Source organism: Triticum urartu, chromosome 2A (genome assembly GCF_056163025.1).
Source record: "Triticum urartu cultivar PI428250 chromosome 2A, HENAU_Tu73, whole genome shotgun sequence".
NCBI lineage: Eukaryota > Viridiplantae > Streptophyta > Magnoliopsida > Poales > Poaceae > Triticum > Triticum urartu.
Window position 1 is genome coordinate 262,456,994 of NC_141874.1, and position 23,429 is coordinate 262,480,422.

At 50.6% G+C, this 23,429-nt stretch overlaps 1 long non-coding RNA gene across 10 annotated transcripts; it reads left to right on the plus strand.

Moving 5' to 3' along the window:
- Positions 1–13,094: 13,094 nt before the first annotated feature.
- Positions 13,095–22,851, plus strand: LOC125536862 (uncharacterized). 10 transcript variants are annotated; one of them, XR_007295261.2, is made up of 5 exons: positions 13,095–15,003; positions 15,133–16,770; positions 16,900–16,967; positions 17,035–17,811; positions 18,026–20,013. It is a non-coding gene; the product is annotated as an uncharacterized LOC125536862 (long non-coding RNA). The 10 variants fall into 10 exon arrangements; XR_015616217.1 differs by having other exon boundaries at positions 17,038–17,811; XR_007295260.2 differs by having other exon boundaries at positions 13,096–15,003; positions 15,133–15,195; positions 15,263–16,770; positions 16,900–17,811.
- The last annotated feature ends 578 nt before the right edge of the window (positions 22,852–23,429 follow it).

Sequence of the window (23,429 nt, forward strand, 5' to 3'; positions counted from 1 at the left end):
GTCCTCTGGAGCCTCCACACCACTCCGAACAAATCAACCAGCTTCACTCCATTCTTCCTCGTGTACGGGGCTGGGGCCGTCATCCCAACTGACGTCGAGTTCGACTCACCTCGCATCACCATGTACATGGAGGCGGAGGTGAAAGAAGCAAGAGAAGACGGCGTTGATCTGCTGGAAGAGGGCCGACTATTAGCACTTAACCGGTCCGCCATCTACCAGCAGAGTCTGCGCGGCTACCATAGTCGGAAGGTCAAGCCAAGATCGTTCTAAGAGGGAGACCTTGTGCTCTGGCTGATCTAGTGAACAGCCGGCCAGCACAAGCTCTCGGCCCCTTGGGAAGGCCGTTCATCATCAGCAAAGCTTTGGGCAACGACTCCTACTACCTCATCGATGCACAGAAGCCCAGAGCACGCAAGAGAGACGACTCCGGCAAGGAATCGGAATGCCCATGGAATGCAAATCGCCTCCGAAGATTTTACAGTTGATGCAGTATGTACCACGCTACCTTTTGTATTAAGTGTTAAGACATCGGATCCCTCGAGGAGTGCTCAGGGGTTACCCCTTTTTTATCTATACGATAAGTACTATGCCTATGAATGTGTTATTTCGTTATTCTGCCTGGCACCGGGTTCGACCAGTCAGCCCGGGGGTTTGCCGCCTTGTGCTATGTCAATGCTACCTACAGTCAGACAAGTAGTGTGCCGACACCTAAGCCCTCTCTTGCCATCAGCCGTAGCTCGTAGAGCGACTGTCCGGCTGGCAAGAGTTAAAGGCAGGAAATGGTGCCCACACGAAAAATGGCTAAGTACCAAAACATTCGCATAGGCCAAGCCGGTTCCTCGCCTCGCCGACCGACTGTTGAGTAGTCGACCGGCTGGTTTCTAACTTAACTTGCCATGCTCTACAAACGGCTAAAGTACTTGCCTTCCCAAAATGGCCAAGTACTTGACCCAGCCACAGACCGCAGAGCGACGTTCCGGTTGGCAAGACGGCAGCTAAGGGAAGGCGGCAAAGGAAAAAGCCAAAGGAGCAGAAAAGCAAGACAAGTTGGAAATCGACAAAGATAATTTACATAGCAAAAGGCCCTTGGCCAACATTCAACAGAGTTTGAATACACCCCCAGCGGGTGAAACTGCGCAAATCTAGCAAGTTTGTTCAAAGAGATTACAAAATAGGAAAGAAAGATAACTTGGCTGCCTAGGCCAGAGGAGCAGAAGCCGGATCGCAGGGGTCGGCGGAGGTCGAGGCTCTGGGTGGTGGAACGGCCGCTTGGTTGGTCTTGGCCTAGTCAGCACCGACGACAGTGGGCTCACCGGCGCGCTGCTCGTTGGTCGAGACTTTGTCAGGCTGAGGCCGGCTATCGTCTCCATCATCCGGCGCATCGTCTTCGCCGTCCTCGTCCTCGTCCTCCACACCCTCCATCGCCGGAGGCGATCTCCTCCACTGAGTCCTCGCCGTCTTCTGGGTCCATCCCGAACCAGTTAGGCGGCGCCTCGGCGCCCTCCTCATTTAGCTTGGGGAGGAAGACACTGGTGTCCGTGTACTCGGCTATCGCCGCGACGCGATGATAGAGCTCGGGCGCCACCGTCGCCAACTCTTCGCTGGCTTCAGTACGGAGAGTGGCCAACTGGGCTTGGTTCAGCCCAGGGTACCACCCCTTGACGAACTCCAAGGCCCGTCGTGCACCTGCCCGGGCTGCGGAGCCCTTCCACGCCTTGAGGCAGCCGACAGCCACCTCTAACCAGTCAGAGGTCCGAATGGGGGTGAGCAGAATCAGAGCACCTGGCCAGAGGGAGGAGACCACCTGGGCTCCGGTGCGTTGCAGACGGCGGAGCGCCTGATGGGCCGGTTGGAGACGAGCTTGAACGGCGAGAAGCTGCTCGGCGAGGGTCCGTGGGGCGTTAGGCGCGATTTCTGCACCAGCCAGCCTTCGCTCATCGCGGCGAGCCTCGATGGCTTGGCTGGCGGCAATGGCGTGATCAGGAAAATACTTTGCACAAGAAGAAAAAAGAAGTATGAAGTCAGAAGCCGGCTCATATGACATGTCGGTAGGCAGAAGAAAGGAAAGAACAACTCACCGTCGAGCATGTCCTCGATCTCTCCATAGCCGTCGGTCAGGTGCAGTCGCCTCCTCCGCCCTCCGCAACCGGCTGTTCGTCGCCGGCTCCTCCAGTCGGCGCCTGGGTCCCTGGCACTGGCGAAGCGGCGCGTAGAGGAATGACAAGTTGCGGCACTTGGCCGCGTGTGGCCTTCTCCGCCCGCGCCCTGGCGACCGCGTCCGCCCGCTCCTTGGCCGCGGCGTCGGCCTGGGCCTTGGCGGCCGCGTCGGCTTCTTCCTGCGCCGCCTTGGCTGCCGCCGCCTTCTGCCGCTCCGCCTCCTCCCACTCCTCCCGCGCATTCCGCTCCATTGCCGCTTGGCGCTCGGTGTCGGTGTCAAAACCGGCGGATCTCGGGTAGGGGGTCCCGAACTATGCGTCTAGGCGGATGGTAACAGGAGACAAGGGACACGATGTTTTTACCCAGGTTCGGTCCCTCTCGATGCAGGTAAAACCCTACTCTTGCTTGATTAATATTGATAATATGGGTAGTACAAGAGTAGATCTACCACGAGATCAAGGAGGCTAAACCCTAGAAACTAGCCTATGGTATGATTGTTGTATATTGAAGTCGTCCTATGGACTAGAACCCTCCGGTTTATATAGACACCGGATAGGGTTAGGGTTACACAGAGTCGGTTACAATGGTAAGAGATCTTGAATATCCGCATCGCCAAGATTGCCTTCCACACCAAGGAAAGTCCCATCCGGACACGGGACGAAGTCTTCAATCTTGTATCTTCATAGCCCTGGAGTCCGGCTGAAGGTATAGTCCGGCTACCCGAACACCCCCTAATCCAGGACTCCCTCAGTAGCCCCTGAACCAGGCTTCAATGACGACGAGTCCGACGCGCAGATTGTCTTCGGCATTGCAAGGCGGGTTCCTCCTCCAAGTCCTTCAAGAAGATTTTAAACACCAAGGATAGTGTCCGGCTCTGCAAAATAAGTTTCCCCATATTTCCATAGAGAGAATAATATCAACACAAATCTAATCTGCTGACGCATTCCGCAGCGTGACATCATACTACGGCCAAGTCCTTTACTCGAATCGTTTTTACTTTTCCACCTCAGCACGTTTAGCGAGGCGGTTTCCTTGGCACGTCTTGTCAAAGCAGAGATCGTGTGCCCCCTTTTACGGGATTCTCATCAATACGGACGTGGGTAACCCAACTGCGCCATTTATCACGGCGCTTGGGAGGCAAGCGAGTTTTACTAGGCTGGTGGGGACGCACAACCGCATCCGCCCATATAAGGGGATAAGGATCCACCTTTTTACCTACGCCTTCTTCCTCCTTTGCCTATCCATCTCCTGCGCACTCGAGCTCCAGCGCCCAAGCCCGCGCTTCCTACCTCAACCTCCTCCAGCAATGTCCGGAGCGGGAGGCAAGTGGATGGTCTCCACCGTCACGGAGGGCCATGTTAAAAAGCTAAGGAAGGCCGGATACTTGTCCAAGGACATCGCGCACCGGCTTCCCGAGGAAGGGCAGCTTATCCCAACCCCAAGGCCCCATGAGAGGGTAGTATTCCTTCCCCACTTCCTCCGCGGACTGGGTTTCCCACTCCACCCATTTGTCCGGGGGCTCATGTTCTACTATGGCCTGGATTTCCACGATCTGGCCCCGAACTTCGTCCTCAACATCTCGGCGTTTATCATCGTGTGCGAGGCTTTCCTCTGCATCCGCCCCCATTTTGGCCTCTGGCTCAAGACCTTCAACGTCAAGCCCAAGGTGGTGCGCGGCAGCCAGGCGGAGTGCGGAGGCGCCATGGCGGGCAAGATGGCCAACGTCCTATGGCTCAAGGGCTCCTTCATGGAGACCCTGAAGGGGTGGCAATCATGGTGGTTTTACATCACCGAGCCGCGCGATCCGAAATGGATCGCAGCCCCCAAGTTCCGATCCGGACCCCCCACGCGGCTTATGTCCTGGAAAGAGACGGGCCTGTCGTGGGGCGACGAAAAAGAGGTGACCGGATTGCAGACATGCATCCAGTCCCTGGTGAGCAAGCCGATCAAGCTTGTCAATGTAGTCCAGGTTATCCTCGTCCGTGGGATCCTCCCGTGTCAACAACGGGGCTTTAATCTGTGGGAGTTTGACCCGGCGCAGCACCAAACCCTTAACCAGCTCTTTGACACGATGTATGAAGACGTCTGGAAGGTGCTAACCAAAGGCGCCGAGGCTCCCACATCCGCTTCCGAGGACCGCGGATACAGCTCGCAGCGTCACGCTAGCGAGGTAAGCTATTTTCACCTTTTACAGGATGTTAAGTTTCTTCATAGTTTGACTCTATGTGGGATCTAAACTCCCTCACCTTTGACAGGCTTGGCAGGCGCAGTCCGGATCGATTAACTGCTCGGCTCCCTTGCCCGAAGACCCAGCCCCTGCTCTCCTAGTGAAGCTGCTGGTTCCGGCACCTTATGTGGTGCCAGAGAAGAAGGCCAAGAAGAAGAAGGCCACGGGGACTCGAAAGAGTACCCGTAATGTGGTGGTGTCAGACTCGTCATCCGACGAGTCCGAGACGCTCTCCTCCCGTGAGAACGAGGAGGAGGAAGAAGAACACTCTCCCCCTCCAGCGGGGGGAGGAAAGAAAAGGAAGGCCGCCCCAACGGGGGAGGCCGAAGGGTCCAGGAAGAGGAAGACCCCTCCGCCGAACTACTCCCCTGACGCCGAAGAGGACGAAGAGGAGTGACCAGATAGGGCCAAGCGTCCGGCGAAATCGTAAGTATTCGGATATCAGAGTAACTCATGACGTTCCTTTGTTGCACAGCCTTCCCTAATGTCGAACATAATTATGCAGCCCGCCCCGGGCCGAACTCAACGAGTCATCGAGCGACTCCCTGGATTCATCGGACGTGAACTCAGTTCCGCCCGCTGTCTCCCCCTGCACTGCGGATGACGCCGAAGTGGCGTCGCAACGAGCTCCGGGGCAGGAGGAGGTGGTCCTGGAGGAGCCGCAAGGCGACCTCCCGGACTCCAGGAGTAAAGGGGACAAGACCCCCCAGGGCTCCAAGTCCGGCTTTGTGCCGGACACCGCACCGGAATCTTCAACAGTTCCGGACCGCGGTAGGCGAACTCCTTCCAAGAGGAGCAAGCCTTCTGAGCCGGCGGCCTCCGTCCAACCAGAGGTGCCGGACAATCTGCTAGAGGTGCTTGACGGCGCCTCCATCAACGAGGAGCACCGTACTATTATGAGTACGGTGATCCAGAAGGTTTAGTCGCCAAGAGCGGACTGAGTGAAGCTTGCGCTAGCCTTCTAACAGGCTTCGAGGTAAGTAAAAAATATGTAAGAATATAACCGCATAGACAGTAGCCCCTGATGCTCTGTTTGGTGTTCGGAAAGAAAAGCCGAATAGAGGATCTATTAAATTTCGCAGGAGTCTAACAACAAAGAGTCAATATGCGTATGCAGGCTTCACTGCTAGCCACCGCCGCACTGACTGCGGAGGTGGGTGCCCTGAAACAGGGACTCGAGTGGACCGAGCAAGAGCTCGGCCTTCCCAAGCGGCAGCTCGAGGAGAAAGAAGGTAAGAAATACCTTACAGAAAAAAGTGCCTATAAAAAGACGCGATTGCAAAAAATAACAGGATTGTACTGCTTATTGTAGGGGCCACGACTGAGGTGGCGACCCTCAAGCAGGCGCTGTCCGAGGCCGAAAAGAAAGCGGCCGCGGAGCGCACCGAGCGAGAGAAACTTGAGGCCCGGGTCGGCGAGGTGCAGCAAGAGCTTCAGGCTCTCATGAAAAAACATGAGAGTCTGGAGCTTGAGTCAAAGACGCAAGCGTCCGAGCTCGCGACGGCCCTTGAGACTGCCAAGTCTGCCAAGGCCGAAGCCCAAAAGGCCCTCCAAGAGTTGGAGGAGATGAAAAAGATAGCAGCGGGTAAGGCATTCTTTATGCAAAGCAGAAATATAAAAGTAAACTACTTGTTACTTACCCGAATCCGGAGCTCTCCAGGGGCATTCGCAGATCTTCCCCGCAGCGTATCCGACGCTACCGCATTCTACCGAGCTGAAGAGGGCAGCTCGACGGAGAAGGTGTTCTGGTCTCAGTATGCTGAGGCCGGACACCCTGTGCCCTTGAGCGACCAGCTGAAATAGCTGGTCGAGCTCCACAAGGTGGCCGAACAGGCCATGAAGGGCTTCATAGTTTGGCTGTGGCCCGGAGAGGCCCTGCCTGGGAGCTACTTCGGGCTGGTGCGGTGGCTGGTGGAGGCTTGTCCAAGGCTCGAGGTCATCAAGCGCTCCGTCTGCATCGAAGGTGCCCGTAGGGCCCTTGCCCGTGCAAAGGTGCACTGGGGTAAGATGGACGGTGAGAAGCTTGTTAGGGACGGGCCGCCGCTGGGGAAGGAGCATCGCAAGCCCGAGAACTACTATAAGGATGTTCTTGCGGGTGTGGCGGATGAGTGTACCAAGGATGTAATTTTTGAATGAACTCGCTCGTGTTTATCCTGTGCGCTGAAAACTTGTTCATATGCGCTAAGCAATGCTTGTTGAATTTAAAATATTACTTTCTGTGCGGCCGTTTATCAAAGAATTGAGAGATGGCCAGTCGTCGGCTTCTGCCCCCATGCCACTAGTGCTGGGGTGTTCGGGATAAACCTGAGCGCTCTTTTTCCCATAGTTGGGTCCTTCGAGGGAGGCGCTCAGCACAACGAACCAGGCAATCGGACTATAATGCTTGAACACTCTCACTTAGCCATAGAACTCTATAATTTTAAATTTCGGCGAAGCCCCTAGTTCGGAAGACCGAGTTCGGGGCGCTATCCACGCCTTGGCCGGACAAAGCCGGCTCCTTGCTCGAAGCGGCATAAGTCTTTAGGGACTCGAAAAACCTCTCGAACAGCGACCGGTCTCTCGTCTCATCATGATAGTCAATTTTAGCTTTCTCCACTGAGGTGCTTAACCCAGCTCAACTGGGGCACAATCGCAGTGGTTCTCCTAGTGCTACCTTAGCCGATATAGCGGAACGTAAGGCACCAAAACATAGGAGCCGGGCAAACCCTACTATTGACCCAAATCATGATTCGGAGCCGATGCATATAGTGTTATAAGTTCGGGGTGCCGCACTTGTGAAAGTGTACGGGCTTCTCACACCATATTGAGGGGTACTGAAGCCCCTGGCGTGTTTGCCGTACCATGGTGTACGGGTGCAACATGTCATTTAATAAACATATATATGAAAGGAGGATAATGCAAAAAATAGACAAAAAGCTATGCATTGTTAATAGAAAGGCTGCTATCAAAGCAGAACGATACAAGTAGTGCGATAAGCAAAAGATATCGGGCTATTTAACATGTCCTGGCCAGGAGCAGGCCGCGGAATTGTATGCCAAAATAGGTATACTGCTCGTAACAGAGACCACCTGGGAGTTCCATAATGCGGCATGGCTTGTCTGCTTCCCTGGATCTTGCATCGTTTGTGCGGCAGTTGAATTGCCGAATAGGTCATCCGAAGTATGGAGTCCTGAAAGTAAGAGAAAATTAAAAAAAGAATTCGGCAGCCCCTAGTACGTTTTAAGCTGTATTTTGGGTTTGCCGTTATTGTGCCCCTTCCCCTGCGCCCATGGTATTTCAAGAGCGTAGTTATGTACGTGAGGCACTGGTTTCGCTATGTCGCGAGGGCTGGGGTTGGGGCCGCATTGCTATGCCTGCTCAGAATGTGCCAGGCGGTCTTGTTGTAGGTTACTCCGGGCATGCTTGGCAGTGTCTGGCTTTTTAATGGCCGGACTGGAGAATTGCCTAAGAAGGCTGCTTTGTACTTCCGCTGCGAGGGCCGCCGTGTGCTCCTCCGTACGGAGGGAGCGTTCAGTGTTTCCGTTGACCGTGATTACTCCTCAAGGGCCTGGCATCTTGAGCTTGAGATATGCGTAGTGCGGTACCGCATTGAACTTTGCAAATGCAGTTCGCCCGAGCAGGGTATGATAGCCACTGCGAAACGGGACTATATCGAAGATTAACTCTTCGCTTCGGAAATTGTTCGGGGACCCGAAGACCACTTCAAGTGTTACTGAGCCTGTACAGTTGGCCTCTACACCTGGTATAACGCCTTTAAAGGTCGTTTTTGTGGGCTTAATCCTCGAGGGATCTATGCCCATTTTCCGCACTGTATCCTGGTAAAGCAGGTTCAGGCTACTTCCGCCGTCCATGAGGACTCTTGTGAGATGAAATCCGTCGATAATTGGGTCGAGAACCAATGCGGCGAAGCCGCCGTGACGGATGCTAGTGGGGTGGTCCCTTCGATCAAAAGTGATCGGGCAGGAGGACCATGGGTTGAACTTTGGAGCGACTGGCTCCATCGCGTATATGTCCCGTAGCGCACGCTTCCGCTCCCTCTTGGGAATGTGGGTTGCGTATATCATGTTCACCGTCCGCACTTGTGGGGGAAAACCCTTCTGTCCACTGTTGTTCGGTGGCCTGGGCTCCTCCTCGTCATCGCTATGCAGCCCCTTGTCTTTATTTTCGGCTCTTAGCTTGCCTGCCTGCTTGAACACCCAACAATCCCTGTTGGTGTGATTGGCTGGCCTTTCGGGGGTGCCATGTATCTGGCACAAGCGGTCGAGTATTCGGTCCAAACTGGACGGGCCCTGAGTATTCTTTTTGAATGGCTTTTTCCGCTGACCGGATTTATAGCCTCTGAATCCGGCATTAACTGCCGTGTCTTCGTTGCTGTCGCTGCTAACGCAACGCTTTTGCTTATTCCGAGGTGTACTGCCACTTTTGTCCTTGGTATCCGAATTACCAGGGTTCTTTGCTAAGTTGTTACTGCGAGCTAGCCAGCTGTCTTCTCCCGCGCAAAAGCGGGTCATGAGTGTTGTGAGGGCTGCCATGGACTTCGGCTTTTCCTGTCCCAGGTGCCGGGCGAGCCACTCATCGCGGATATTATGCTTGAAGGCTGCTAGGGCCTCTGCGTCCGGACAGTCAACTATCTAGTTTTTCTTTGTTAGGAACCGTGTCCAAAATTGCCTGGCCGATTCCTCTGGCTGTTGAATTATGTGGCTTAAGTCATCGGCATCCGGTGGTCGCACATAAGTGCCCTGGAAGTTGTCGAGGAATGCGGCTTCCAGGTCCTCCCAAGGACCGATTGAGTCTGCTGGCAAGCTGTTAAGCCAATGCCGGGCTGGTCCCTTAAGTTTGAGCGGGAGGTATTTGATGGCGTGTAGATCATCGCCGCGGGCCATGTGGATATGGAGGAGATAATCCTCAATCCATACCGTAGGATCTGTTGTTCCATCATATGATTCGATGTTTACGGGTTTGAAACCCTCTGGGATTTTATGATCCATTACTTCGTCTGTGAAGCATAATGGGTGTGCGGCGCCTCTATACTGGGCTATATCACGACGCAGCTCGAAGGGGCTATGTCTGTTGTGTTCGGCCCGGCCGGATTTGTTGTATCCGGAATGAAGATCACCGTCACGTGCCATGGGGCACCTGCTCGATCCGTAGGTTGATCTTGTTTGTTTTGCCTTGTCCTCCAGTATGTCTCGTAGGTCTGGCGCATTTTCCCGTGCCTTGGTTGAACGACGCCGGGGCATGGCTTGGGTGGAGGGCCGAGAGGCCTCTCTGTCGCGGCCGCGAGGTGGCCGGTCGGCCATGTCGTGCGCTGGTGATGCAGGTGCTTCCTCCTCTAATCGGGGTAGCGGCCTGCGCTTTGGGTAACTCTTGGAGGGGCGTTCGAGTTCATACTCTTCGGCTACAAGGACTTCGGTCCATCTGTCAGCTAGCAAATCATGATCAGCTCTAAGCTGTTGCTGCTTTTTCTTGAGGCTGCTTGCCGTGGCTAAAAGCCTGCGTTTGAAACGCTCTTGTTCGGCGGGGTCCGATGGTACGACGAATTCGTCGTCGTCGAGACTTGCCTCGTCTTCGGAGGGAGGCATATAGTTATCATCCTCAACCTCTCGGTCTACCGCTCTCTCATGAGGGCTGGCTTCTCCATCTTCCCGTGCCGAATCTTGCTGTAGGGGGTGTTCTTCGGCGCTATTCGGGGTAGTATTCTCTCCCGTGCCGGAATCACCGTTTTTGCTTTGGCGGGATTTAGACCGGCGCCGCTGACACCGGCGCTTTGGCTATTTCTTGGAGGTGTCATCCTCCGCTGTTCCATCGCCATCTCCATCTTTTGGAGTATCCACCATGTATATATCATATGACGAGGTGGCCTTCCAGCGCCCTACAGGTGCTGGTTCCTGTTCGTCTCCTGCATCGTCGTCCATACCGTCGATGTCTTCGGAGTCGAAGTCAAGCATGTCGGTTAAATCGTCGACAGTGGCTACAAAGTGGGTGGTGGGTGGGCTTCGAATTTCTTCGTCGTCCGCATCCCATCCTTGCTGACCGTAGTCCGGCCATGCCTCTCCTGATAAAGAGAGAGACTTTAGTGAGTTCAGGATGTCGTCGAAGGGCGAGTGTTGAAAGATGTCCGTTGCGGTGAACTCCATTATCGGCGCCCAATCGGATTCGATTGGTAGGGGCGCGGGGGGTTCGGAGTCCGGAAAGGAATCCGGATCCTCGGAGTCACGGGTCACGCAGAACGCGGGGCTGACGTTCGGCTCGATCGCCTTTGAGATCGTAGCCCCTAAGGTGACGTCCAGTCGCTCATCCTCAATTAGCGCAATAGGCTCCGGATTAAGGGTAGGAACCGGTGCGCGTGCGGCCTCCAGGGCACTGTTCAGCGGCAGAGCAAGATCATGCCTCTCAAAACAGTGCGGCGCGCTTGGCTGTGGCTCGAATCCGTCGAAGATCAAATCCCCGCGGATGTCTGCCGTGTAGTTTAAGCTTCCAAACCTGACCTGATGGCCAGGGGCGTAGCTTCCGATCTGCTCCAGGTGGCCAAGCGAATTGGCCCGTAGTGCGAAGCCGCCGAAGACGAAGATCTGTCCAGGGAGAAAAGTCTCACCCTGGACCGCATCGTCGTTGATGATCGAAGGAGCCATCGGGCCTAAAAGTGACGACACAGAGGAACTCTCAATGAAAGCACCAATGTCGGTGTCAAAACCGGCGGATCTCGGGTATGGGGTCCTGAACTGTGCGTCTAGGCGGATGGTAACAGGAGACAAGGGACACAATGTTTTTACCTAGGTTCGGGCCCTCTCAATGGAGGTAAAACCCTACTCCTGCTTGATTAATATTGATAATATGGGTAGTACAAGAGTAGATCTACCACGAGATCAAGGAGGCTAAACCCTAGAAGCTAGCCTATGGTATGATTGTTGTATATTGAAGTCGTCCTACGGACTAGAACCCTACGGTTTATATAGACACCAGATAGGGTTAGGGTTACACAGAGTCGGTTACAATGGTAGGAGATCTTGAATATCCGCATCGCCAAGCTTGCCTTCCACGCTAAGGAAAGTCCCATCCGGACACGGGACGAAGTCTTCAATCTTGTATCTTCATAGTCCTGGAGTCCGGCTGAAGGTATAGTCCGGCTACCCGAACACCCCCCTAATCCAGGACTCCCTCACTCGGCGTGCGGGTCCATGCGGCGGGTGTTGGCGGAGCCCTCCGCCCCCCGATGATGGAAGCAGAGGCTGACCGCTCAAGAGAGAGCGGGGCCCTGTTCAAGCAAGACAAGAAGAAATTCAGAAGAAGTTTCACAAGTAAGACAAAAGGAAAAACACAAGAAGAGTCAAGCGCTTACACGGACACCGTCGGCGGCTGCTTCGGGGCCCTCTTGAACTGGGCCGCCTTCGCGGCAGCCTCTCGCCGCTTGGTCGCGGCGGCCGGGTTCTTCGGCTTCTTCGGTCGACTACCAAACAACAGCGAGTCGGCGCGACGCTTTGGCGTGCTGCCTGGTCCAGCCGGCACGACTGAGGAGCTCGCCCCGCCTTATCGGCACCATGCGGGCGGTGTGGTTCGTCTTCCTCCTCGTCATCATCTGGCCACGCCTCGACGTCGCCTCCTCCGGAGCCGCCTGCTCCGCCGCCACCTCCTGTGGCGTCGTCCTCCCAGGCGGTCGTCCCCAAGTCGGGGTCGTCCGCGTCACTCGCGGTCCGGTCCGGCAGGTACTCTTGGCCCTCCTCCAGGGCGTCGGCTGCCGGCTGGGACATGAGGATCGCGCCGTGACTGACTGATCAGGCGGCAAAAGCAGAACCCGGTAGATAAAGAGAAAAAAGAGTTAAGGACTTACCGCGGGCGGTGGGTTTGCGCGGGAGTATGACCGCTTGCCGAACTGCCACTCCCCCTCCGAGAGTTTGCAGTTCGAGATGAAGTTCACTAGACGGGCCACCTCTGCGTCCGGCATCTCCTTGGTGCACATCCGGCACGGGTCTTGATGCCCACTCATCCGGCTGATCATGTGAGGCCGGGTTTGGAGGGGGAGCACCCGGCGCACCACGAAGGTGGTCAGCAGGTCTGAAGCCTTGAGGCCCTCCGACTCCGTCATCTCCCTGAGCCGGGCGACGACGATTGTGGAGGCGGCCGACAGCGTCTTCGGCTTGAAGGTCCAGTTGGTGCGGGGCTTAGCCGGCGGGCCAGCTTTATAAGTCGGCAGGTTGACAAAGTCATGGTCCAGATGGACGTTCTTCACGTAGAAATAAGACCTTTGCCACAACTTGACCGACTGCGTCAAGTTGATGGCCGGGAAGCAGTTCCCAGCACCCGGACGTCGCACCATGATGAAGGCTCCGCACTGGGCCGCCTCATTCTTGACGGCGGTGCTGAGTTTAGTGTAGAATAACTCCCCCCCCAGAGCTCGAGGGTGGGGAGGATGGCGAGGTAACCCTCGCAGAGTGTGACGAAGGCCGACAGCAGCACCACCATGTTCGGCGTGAGGTGGTGCGGCTGGAGCCGGTAGAATTGAAGAAATGCGCAGAGGAAGTCGCTCGCCGGCAGACCGAGGCCGCGAATGAAGTGCGACTGGAAGACGACGCGCTCGCCATCCTGCGGCACCGGTGAGATCTCCATTTCGGGCGGAGGACGTGCCCATACGTAGTTCTCACCGGGCAGCCGCCGCGTCTGGCGGAGGAAGGTGATGTGGTCCTCGTGGACATTGGAGCCATCCCAAGCACCGACCACCACCATGAGGGTTTGGGCTCGATGGAGGCGCAGAACGACGGCGAGTGAGCGGACCCGTGGTGGAGCAGCAACGCTGCGGGGGAGACGCGCTCGGCAATAGTGAACTGCGGCGGCACTCCGGCAAGATGCGAGAGTGCGGTGGCGGCAGCGAGAAGAGGAAGGAAGAGGGGAGAGGAGGGCGCGCGTGCGTCTGCCACCCCTCCTCCCCCTACTTATAGCCCCAGGCGGCTAAGCCGAGGGGGCGAGAATGTGGGGATCGTGGGATTAACTGTGCCCACGACCCCACGTCCCCACTTTAACCACGCAGTAATGGCGTGTAGTTACTGCTCCACAGAATCCCAACCGCCCGCCTCGGTCGCACCGGATCCGTGTGCGCACTAAGGCCTGGTAGTGGCGGGCCCCAGCCTATGGCGATGTACCGTCGCGCGCGTGGGCTGGTTGGCCGGCCCGACTGGCTGGCGCCGCGTGGCGCGCTGGCAGCGGGTGGCAAGTTTGGCGCCTGGCTGGTGCGCCACCAGGCTCCTGCCGCGACATTTCGAAATCATCAGGCGGCCTTCCTGGCCACGGCCGACTCCTAGCAGTCGGCGCCTCAGAAGGCGGACGAAGCAAGATCCATCAAACCCCTCGGAGTAGGAAGCTGTCGGGGCTTCTCGCCTCTTCAGTCGCGGTGCTCCATGATCTCTATCACACAACCTTTTTCTTGTAGACGTTGTTGGGCCTCCAAGTACAGAGGTTTGTAGGACAGTAGCAAATTTTCCTCAAGTGGATGACCTAAAGTTTATCAATCTGTAGGAGGCGTAGGATGAAGATGGCCTCTCTGAAGCAACCCTGCAACCAAATAACAAAGAGTCTCTTGTGTCCCCAACACACCCAATACAATGGTAAATTGTATAGGTGCACTAGTTCGGCGAAGAGATGGTGATACAAGTGGTATATAGATAGTAGATAAATGTATTTGTAATCTGAAATTATAAAAACAGTAAGGTAGCAAGTGATAAAAATGAGCGTAAACGGTATTGCAATGCGTGGAAATAAGGCCTAGGGTTCATACTTTCGCTAGTGTAAGTTCCCTCAACAATACTAACATAATTGGATCATAAAAATATCCCTCAACATGCAACAAAGAGTCACTCCAAAGTCACTAATAGCGGAGAACGAACGAAGAGATTATGGTAGGGTATGAAACCACCTCAAAGTTATTCTTTCCAATCAATCCGTTGGGCTATCTCTACTTCTAATGGAGCAGTTGGTAGTCTCGCTTCCAGGTTTTTTTAGTCCCACCTTCCATGGTTTTTTGGTACCTCCTCCCATCTCTGACTTAGCCATCACAAACCGAAAAAACCTCGTGCTAAGGCCCCAACCCGCACCCATGCATGTACGACAAAAAAAGACCTATGAAGATTAACCAACAAAAAAAGACCCATGAAGGTTAACCAGCGACAAAAAAACCTAAACCTTTCATCCCTTCACCGCCGCGCTTCACTCCCCGCCCTCCATCCGCGCTGAACATGTCCAGGATCCGCCGCCGCCCTCGCAAATCCATCCCTTCGCCGCCACCCTCGCGCTCGCATCAAGGATCGAGGCCTCCAGAGTATCCTCGATCCCCGCATTACCCATTCGCCGCCGCCGATCCCACCGCCGCGGGAGAGGATGATCTGATCTCCATGGCCAGATGAGGGAGGAATAGGGGTGACGGGATGGATTTGGATCTCAAGGTGGGGAGGCCAACGTAGTCGCCCCTAGCGCGTCGAGCAAAAGCGAAGGATTTGGATCTCATGGATTTGGCTGCGTCGACCAGCAAAGGACCGCCGCCGGCTCGGCTCCTCCACCACGAATCAACCTCCTTCCACCCCGTAGCCGCCGCCCAAAACCCTAGCAATCGAGCCCCACCCATGGCGCCCTAGGTCAGATCCCCTTCCTTCTTCTTCTTCCTCTGGTTTTCTTCCTTGTTCCTGTGATGCGTGAGTGAGTGATGTGCAGGCTTCTTCTTCTTCCTCTGACCCCTGCGTGTCTCTCTCTTCACTTGTCTCTAGGTGGTACAGCGGCCAGAGGAGAGGAGAGGAGAGGAGGTGGAGCAGCCATCGCCTGGACGTGAGGTGAGCTTCCCCCATCCAATCTTATCTACCCCACCCCCAGGTGGCTCACAATATCTATCACCTGCAGCAGCATCTTGTGCATGCATCCATTGAGGACGTGAGGTGCACACCACATTTTGGTTCAGTTTTCCCTTCTTTATTATAATTATGCCAAGGACATCTTATGCCTTACAGTAGTATTCAGATTCTCAAGTTTGTTTATTTATTTTTAGTGCAATACTGCTCTCCTGTCTGCAGGAGATTGGAGGAAAAAATATCAGATATCGGAAACATGACGTTTTGGTTTAGTTCTGGATCATTTTCTTTTTTGGTTCAGTTTATATAAGTGGTTGTTGTTTTATGTTGCACACGCGCCCACCATCGGCCACCAATGCATCGTACACATCACATGGGCCTACCTGACCAAAGTGCATGCAAAGTTGCAAGGCCCATCTCAGCAACGTCTCCTGATAGTCACGCACGCACAGCCGACCAGGCATCAACTCCTTTAGTCCCACCTCGCTAGACGGATGGGATGATTCAGATCTGCTGCCTATATAAGAGGGTACCACTTCTAAAATCCTAGCACAAATACTTGGCGTGGTACATCGGTACAAAACTGAAAACCATACCGAATATTCGGTTAGCTAGTTTTAGCTAACATTTTCGGTTTCCAGTTTTACAAACCGAAATTTAATAAACACCGAACAGTAGAAACCGAATTTTCGGTTTATACCGAACGCCCAGCCCTAGGCCAGAGGCTGCTCACCATATACATCGCCATCCATAGCCGCTCTCGTCCGCCAAGAAGCTGAGGAGGGAGGCTGACCTCCAGTGACCACTCTGCACCGCTCTGGACGACACCCTCCCCCACCAGGTTCATCCTCCTAATTCGTTTTAATAAAAATAAAAATAACAAAGAACCCTTTGGAGATCCCTGCCCATGAGTCTGGTTTTTAGATGACAAATATAATCACAATTTTAAAATAAAAGGATGTGTCAAAGTTCGGATGCGCTGAAATTATTAGAGCTTGGGTACCTATCTTGATCAAAAGTCAAAAACTTTCAATTAACTGAACGAATTTATGGGTCATCAATATGGTTACATGATACCTTACACATGATTTTAGTTTTCAAGTCTACACTTGAATTGAATATTTCAAGTAAGAGTTGAGTATGTAACAGTAAAAAAAATCCTATTTCGTAAAAGATAAATCTTAAGAGTCGATTTATATTAAAACTAGAGAGCACGGCCGGCCCGACGGAGCTGAGAGCGCACGCTCTCCAAACCAGAGGGGCAGAAATAAGGCAGATGGTGCGAGACGGGAGTTGTGCTACACATCAATCTCTACTCCTAATGGAGCAGTTGGGAGGAATAGGGGTGACGGGATGGATTTGGATCTGAAGGTGGGGAGGCCAACGTAGTCGCCCCTAGTGCGTCGAGCAAAAGCAAAGGATTTGGATCTCATGGATTTGGCTGCGTCGACCAGCAAAGGACCGCCGCCGGCTCGGCTCCTCCACCACGAAGCAACCTCCTTCCACCCCGTAGCCGCCGCCCAAAACCCTAGCAATCGAGCCCCACCCATTGCACCCTAGGTCAGATCCCCTTCCTTCTTCTTCTTCCTCTGGTTTTCTTCCTTGTTCCTGTGATGCGTGAGTGAGTGATGTGCAGGCTTCTTCTTCTTCCTCTGACCCCCGCGTGTCTCTCTCTTCACTTGTCTCTAGGTGGTACAGCGGCCAGAGGAGAGGAGATGAGAGGAGAGGAGGTGGAGCAGCCATCGCCTGGACGTGAGGTGAGCTTCCCCCATCCAATCTTATCTACCCCACCCCCAGGTGGCTCACAATATCTATCACCTGCAGCAGCATCTTGTGCATGCATCCATTGAGGACGTGAGGTGCACACCACATTTTGGTTCAGTTTTTCCCTTCTTTATTATAATTATGCCAAGGACATCTTATGCCTTACAGTAGTATTCAGATTCTCAAGTTTGTTTATTTATTTTTAGTGCAATACTGCTCTCATGTCTGCAGGAGATTGGAGGAAAAAATATCAGAAATCGGAAACATGACGTTTTGGTTCAGTTCTGGATCATTTTCTTTTTTGGTTCAGTTTATATAAGTGGTTGTTGTTTTATGTTGCTGCTAGCTATCAGAAAACGAGTTCATAGTAGGTTTCCATCCTTACAATTCATTTTGTGTTGCTCTGAACTGAAAAAAGAGGGAATACTGTTGTGCCTAGCTTGAAGTTCACAGTAGGTTTGGCATCAATCGAGCAAACATTGTTACAGTTATTAGTGGCTGTTGTATGTATTACATTTTTGCTTTTTCTAAAACCACATGTATCCTATAATCTGATTGCTTTTCTTTGTGTGAGCAGTAGTTTCTGAGCTTTCCCTCCACTATTTTTTCCTCTCTCTCTCTTTCTCTCTCTCACTCAATCTCAACTTGGCAAGCGATGGCGGCGGTGAATGGGCAGCGTGGGCGTCTAGCAGGATCATGGGGGAGCAGGGGAGGCCAGAGGCTGCTCACCATATACATCGCCATCCATAGCCGCTCTCGTCCGCCAAGAAGCTGAGGAGGGAGGCTGACCTCCAGTGACCACTCTGCACCACTCTGGACGACACCCTCCCCCACCAGGTTTGTCCTCCTAATTCGTTTTAATCATCCTATTTTTTTGTCTTACCACAGTTAAGAAATACGATTCATGTTTGCTATTGCATTGGGAGCTCCATCCTTACAACTTATGGATGATATGAATACATCAAGGTGTTTTGGTTCTCCCCATTCTGTATGTTCGCAATGGAGTGTATATATTGTTGATTTATGTCATGGTGATTGATTTTGATTGCAGAGAGAAAGTGCAAAAGCTATGGGCAATCCTATATGACTGGCGCCATCAGTAAGGATTTCTTTTAAGCTAGCTTACTTTTGGGTCTAAGTCGAGTTTATTTCTTTTGCAGATTTATTCACCTTATTGGGACGGTGGGGTTAATATATATACATCAATTTTGAGCATCGGCAACGCATGAAGCTTGCTTCTGAGGCTGCAACATACTTTGCAATCCCCCTGTGAAACATACTCTTGTCACTATGCACATATGGTTATTCGAACGAATTGATTTCCATTAGACTATGTTTTTCCTAATTACTTGTTATATGATGTTCTTTACTATTCAGAGGTTGTTGAAGGGAGATGGGGCTCTTCAGGCCCCTTTGGTGCAAAAGCACAAGCAGCATCTACAGCTGACCACTCATAGCCTAGGATGTCCTGCAGATTTGATCTATTTTGGATAGAGCACATGGAATCAAACCACGGGTAATCAATTTGCTATATTCATGTGATTAGCTATGAGGAATTTATTACCTCTGTTTTATTTGCGGGATACCCAAGCAGTGCGTACAAATTGTAGTGGTGCTTGTAGCTTATCATCAATCTGCCATTATTATTTGTGTGTATGTGTTCAAAACGACCACTCTAGGGATTCTTGATTTGCTCCTGGCTGCACCGTTGGGTTTCCCGCGACTTTGTTTCGTTTGAGTTCTGTTGTTCATACCAGTCTAATTCGCCAACATCAGATTTCTAATAATGCTTTCAACCTGGACAGTCTGATGTGAGCAAGTTTCTTGCCCTATCCATGCGTCAACCAACAATTTCTTGATCCAGGTGCCCCATGCCCTATAGGGAAGCAGAAGGGCATCAACATCAGTGCCAGCCGCCCCAATGTGGGAGGAAACAGGCGGATGCACGCGAGTTGCTCGACGCCTTCTTCTTGAATAGTTGGGTGACCCGCCATTAAACCACTAATTTTGGCTTGCTCGTTCTCTCCAAGCCCATTGACTAATTAATTTAGTTGATTGTCTGTAGAATTCATGGTGGTGATGGACCTTTATCTGCCCAATGTTCTCATGCAACTAGCAGGTCGTCCATGTTGTTCTTTATGCATTTAAAAAATACTAATTAAAGGGAAAGGCATGAATGTGTAAGTTTTTGCAGCAGTAGATTCAGAGTGGGTTAAAAAAATTATACAATTCTTCAACCTCTTAATAATTATGCAATCATCTCCTTGGAGTAGTGAGGAGGGCATGCGTCAGAGACCTGTCGATAGAGGGAGTGCAGGTTTGTGTTTCATAAGGGGGATAGTTGTGAGCAATGCATACATCTAGGTTTTCTATTTTTATTTTAGAGACAAACTTAGTTGTGGGATTGCCGTGTTAGTTTTTCAAAACGAAAAATTAAGTGATGATCATGTTTTATCAACATAGGTGTAGAGATAACTTTAATGAGTAAACAAATAATTTTCATGCAGGCCAGTTCTGATGTGTGTTGAATAGCTCAATTTTGTTTTGATCTTCTACGTTTAGTCATTGTTTGCTCTAGCATCAACACTAACTGTCACACCCACGCCGCCCCATGGACGACCCTGACCGAGGTGCGGGTCGGTGCTTGCCGTGGGTGCATCCGCAGCGGTGCAGTGGCCTGCACTCATCGAAAGCTTTGAAGCTTGGGAAAGCCACAAAACCAGATGTTCCCCTCAACCTGAAGATGTGAACTATGCTGCTTCTCCCCGTATGTGTATTGCTTCCGCTGGATGATGCTCTATTGTCGTTGTTGCCTCAGCCCTCCCAATTGTCGTTTTCTCCCCTTCTCTTGCTGCTCAATGAGGTTGATCATGCTGCTAGCTTTTAATTCTATGGAGTCTCTCTATCTCTGCCTATGATAAATTCAGTATCGGTCAACACACATGTTTGTACCAATCCAAGCCCTGTTGATGATATAGTTTGGACTTGTAATGATCTGACTATGTATACCTTTTATGGGATTAATGATCTGACTATGTATACGACGAGGGCGCCATCCCCTCTCCCTCGCCGCGTCACACCTTTGTGCCCGTTGTAGATGACGAGGGCGCATGGGTTCGGTGCTGATGTGGCGACGGTAGGGGTTGTCATCAGAGAAGGAGGCCAACTATGTCGTGGCAGGGAGAGGAGGATGTGGGTGACACTATTGAGAGAAGGTAGGCTATGGGGACAACATGGGACGGGCTTGATAAGAGGGGGAGGAGAGATGGTGGGGGAGGAGGGGGTCGGTCGACGCCGTGAAGCGGAGAGGAGGATGCGCTACACCGTCGATGGAAGGGCGGCGGCAGGGAAACGCGTGGATGCGAGGGGAGAGAGTTCCGCGTGAAGCCAAATATTCAGATGTTGGCAACACTGTTTGATAGCATGCTTGGGGCGACTTGGTAAGTACGGTCTCTTGTCCATTGCTGTCATGATTTATGGTTTCTAATAGCTATCACTTGTAGATTTATTTTCTATATCTTCTATATGCATCCATCAACCGAAATATATTGTACATTCAGCAACAAACATGCATGGTGTGTGTATGTTTTAGACCCTATCCATACATCATAGTCGCCAGAGATTAAAACTCTGAAGCATTTAGTGAAATTATAAAGATTTGCGAGGTAATTCGACGACGCACTCAAAATTGCGCAACTCGGCTGAAATTCTGACATATCTAGATGACAAAGTATATTTCTGGTTAGTATTCCAATGAGCATGGATGGATACATTTATATATTTCATTACCATAACATTCAAGATACACGCATTTATAATTGTTATCACAGTATTCAAGATAACATTAATTTGGAAATTACAGGGATGTGTTTGGCTATTTTTGTTTTTAATTTTATGCTCTCATGAAATAATAAAGAATTGGTTCATCTGGTTTGCACGTTGAGTATTCTCCTTGCATATTTTTAGACCTTTCACATAAAATATTTGTACTAGCTAGATATATTGCTTGTGCAGGTGGTTATGAGTTGAGTAAGAAGTTATTATTATATTTGCTCAATATCGTGCGAATGAAGCTAAAGACAACATTGACATTGTGCAAGAATATCTTAAGCCCATCAATCAGATCTTAATTTGTAACAGATTAATAGTTGGATCATTGATTTCTATGCATACATCATTTAGTTACCTTTTTTTATCAAATTACATTACAAGGGAAGTGGACTTCAATTATTATCCGATTGTTACTAGCTATCTTTTTCAATAGATGAAAATTTCACATGCATTATGTTCATATAACTTCTGTAAAATATTTCAAAAGCCCATAGCAACGCACGGGCATTTTATTAGAGGGTGAGGTCTATGGGGAAGTAAGGTGTGGTGAGGGTGAGGTCGGCATATCTAACCAGTTCCAAAGGAGGGGGCTCTAGCAAGAAGTGTCCCACTACGACATGAAACCGAGCAGAAAGGGGAGGGTTTGACAGAAAAAGAGAAGGGTGCGTGTGGGATAAGACATATTCCTTTTTAGGTTGATTAGGATCTATTTTCGTCCTGGGCCTTTTTGTTAGGTTGATTAAGATCAATTTTTGTCCTACGCAATTGTGGTATGCACTTGAGAGGGATCTATTTTCATCATGTGCCTTTTGGGTTGATTAGGATCTATTTTCTGTCCTATGCCTTTTAGTTTTTTTACTCGCACCATGATGGTAGATTCAACATGAGATCAAAAGTTTCATGTGAAGGAAACTGTTCAAATATTGGCAACTTTGTTTGATAGTTGGCCTGGGATAGACAATATCTCACCGTGCATGATGGTAAGTATGGTCTTTTGTCCGTTGTTGTCATGGTTTATTGTTGTTTCAAATAGCTATCACTTGTACATTCATTTTTTGTATGCATTCATCGGATGATACATCTTGTACGTCACCGACAAAGATGCACTCTTCTATATATTCCGGTCCCTATTCATACATCATAGTCGCCAGAGTGTAAAACTCGAAGGCATTTAGTGAAATTAAAAGGTTTTGTGAGGGAATTCAAAGAAGCACTCGAAATAAAGCAACCCGGCTAGAATTCCAGATGGTAACATTTGTATTCCAACAAGCATATAGGGGTAACAAATTTAGTTGGATCGTTGCTCTATATGTATACATAGTCAATTTTCCCTTTTGTTACATTGCAAGTGAAGTGGACTTCAATTATTATGCAATTGTGTGTGTGTGTTATATTGTCTCTACATGTGAAATTTAACTCCACCAAAATATTTTAAAAGCCCGTGACAACGCACATGCAATCTACTAGAATTTGAGGCATGCATTGAAATTAAAAAGTTTTGCAAGGGATTTCAAAGAAGCACTCGAAATAAAGCTGCTTGGTTGGAATTCCAATATATCTAAATGGCGACGTTTATTTCCATTTCGTATTCCAACGTGTATAGACCGGTGCATGAATTCATAATAAAAACATTTATTTTTGTTATCACTACATTCTTTATATTATCAATTTAAAAAATTGCAGGAACGTGTCTGGCTATTTTGTTTTCCATTTTATGCTTTGGTGGAATGCTAAAGAATTGGTCAAGCCGGTTTGCGCGACGAGTATTGTCTTTACATGTTTTAAGACTTTCGGCGTGAAATTTTCATACTAACTACATATATTGTTTGTGCAGGATGTGTATGAGTTGAGGAAGCAGTTTTTATTATACTTGCTAAAACATCGTGGGAATGAAGCTAAAGACAACTTTCTTGATATTGTGAAAGAATTTCTTAAACACATCATCCAGATATTGATAGTTTTGTAATAGATGTTTAGTTGGAACATTGCTCAGTTTGTTACATGGACATGTTGTTAATCTTTCTTTTTGTTATCAATTTACATTGCAAAAATGGATTTCAATTATTTAATAATTGTGTTTGTGTTATATTGTTTGTATATGTGAAATTTAACATGTAACTCTTGCAAACTTTTTAATAGCCCATGGCAATGCACGGGCACTCTACTAGTTGGATATAATAAATGGCGCGTAATGGTATGGAGCACGTTCTAAAAAAGAATTGCCCATTGCAACCCACGGGCATTTGTGCTATAAGAAGGAAAGGAGGGATTTCGGGGATTGAAAGCAAAAAATAGGAAAGTGGAAAGTTGTCCCGTAATAACAAGGAAAGGAGGGATTTGGGGGAAAAAAGTGAGAAGCCAGCTGTCCCGTAATAGTAAGAACAAAGTGTCCTAATAAGGAAGAATGGAGAGAACAAAGAAGAAAAGGAGGGATTTTGGGAACTGATAATAAAGAAGGAAAGAGAGGGATTTTTGGGATTGATAAAAAATAGCCTGGTGATTTTTTGTCATTTGTTTTGTCCCATAATGACTTGATTGATATTTAAAAGATTGTGGGAACAAAGTAAACCAGCTAGAAATCAATCAAAAGTCGTCCCCCTAAAAAAATCATCCTCTGCCACTAG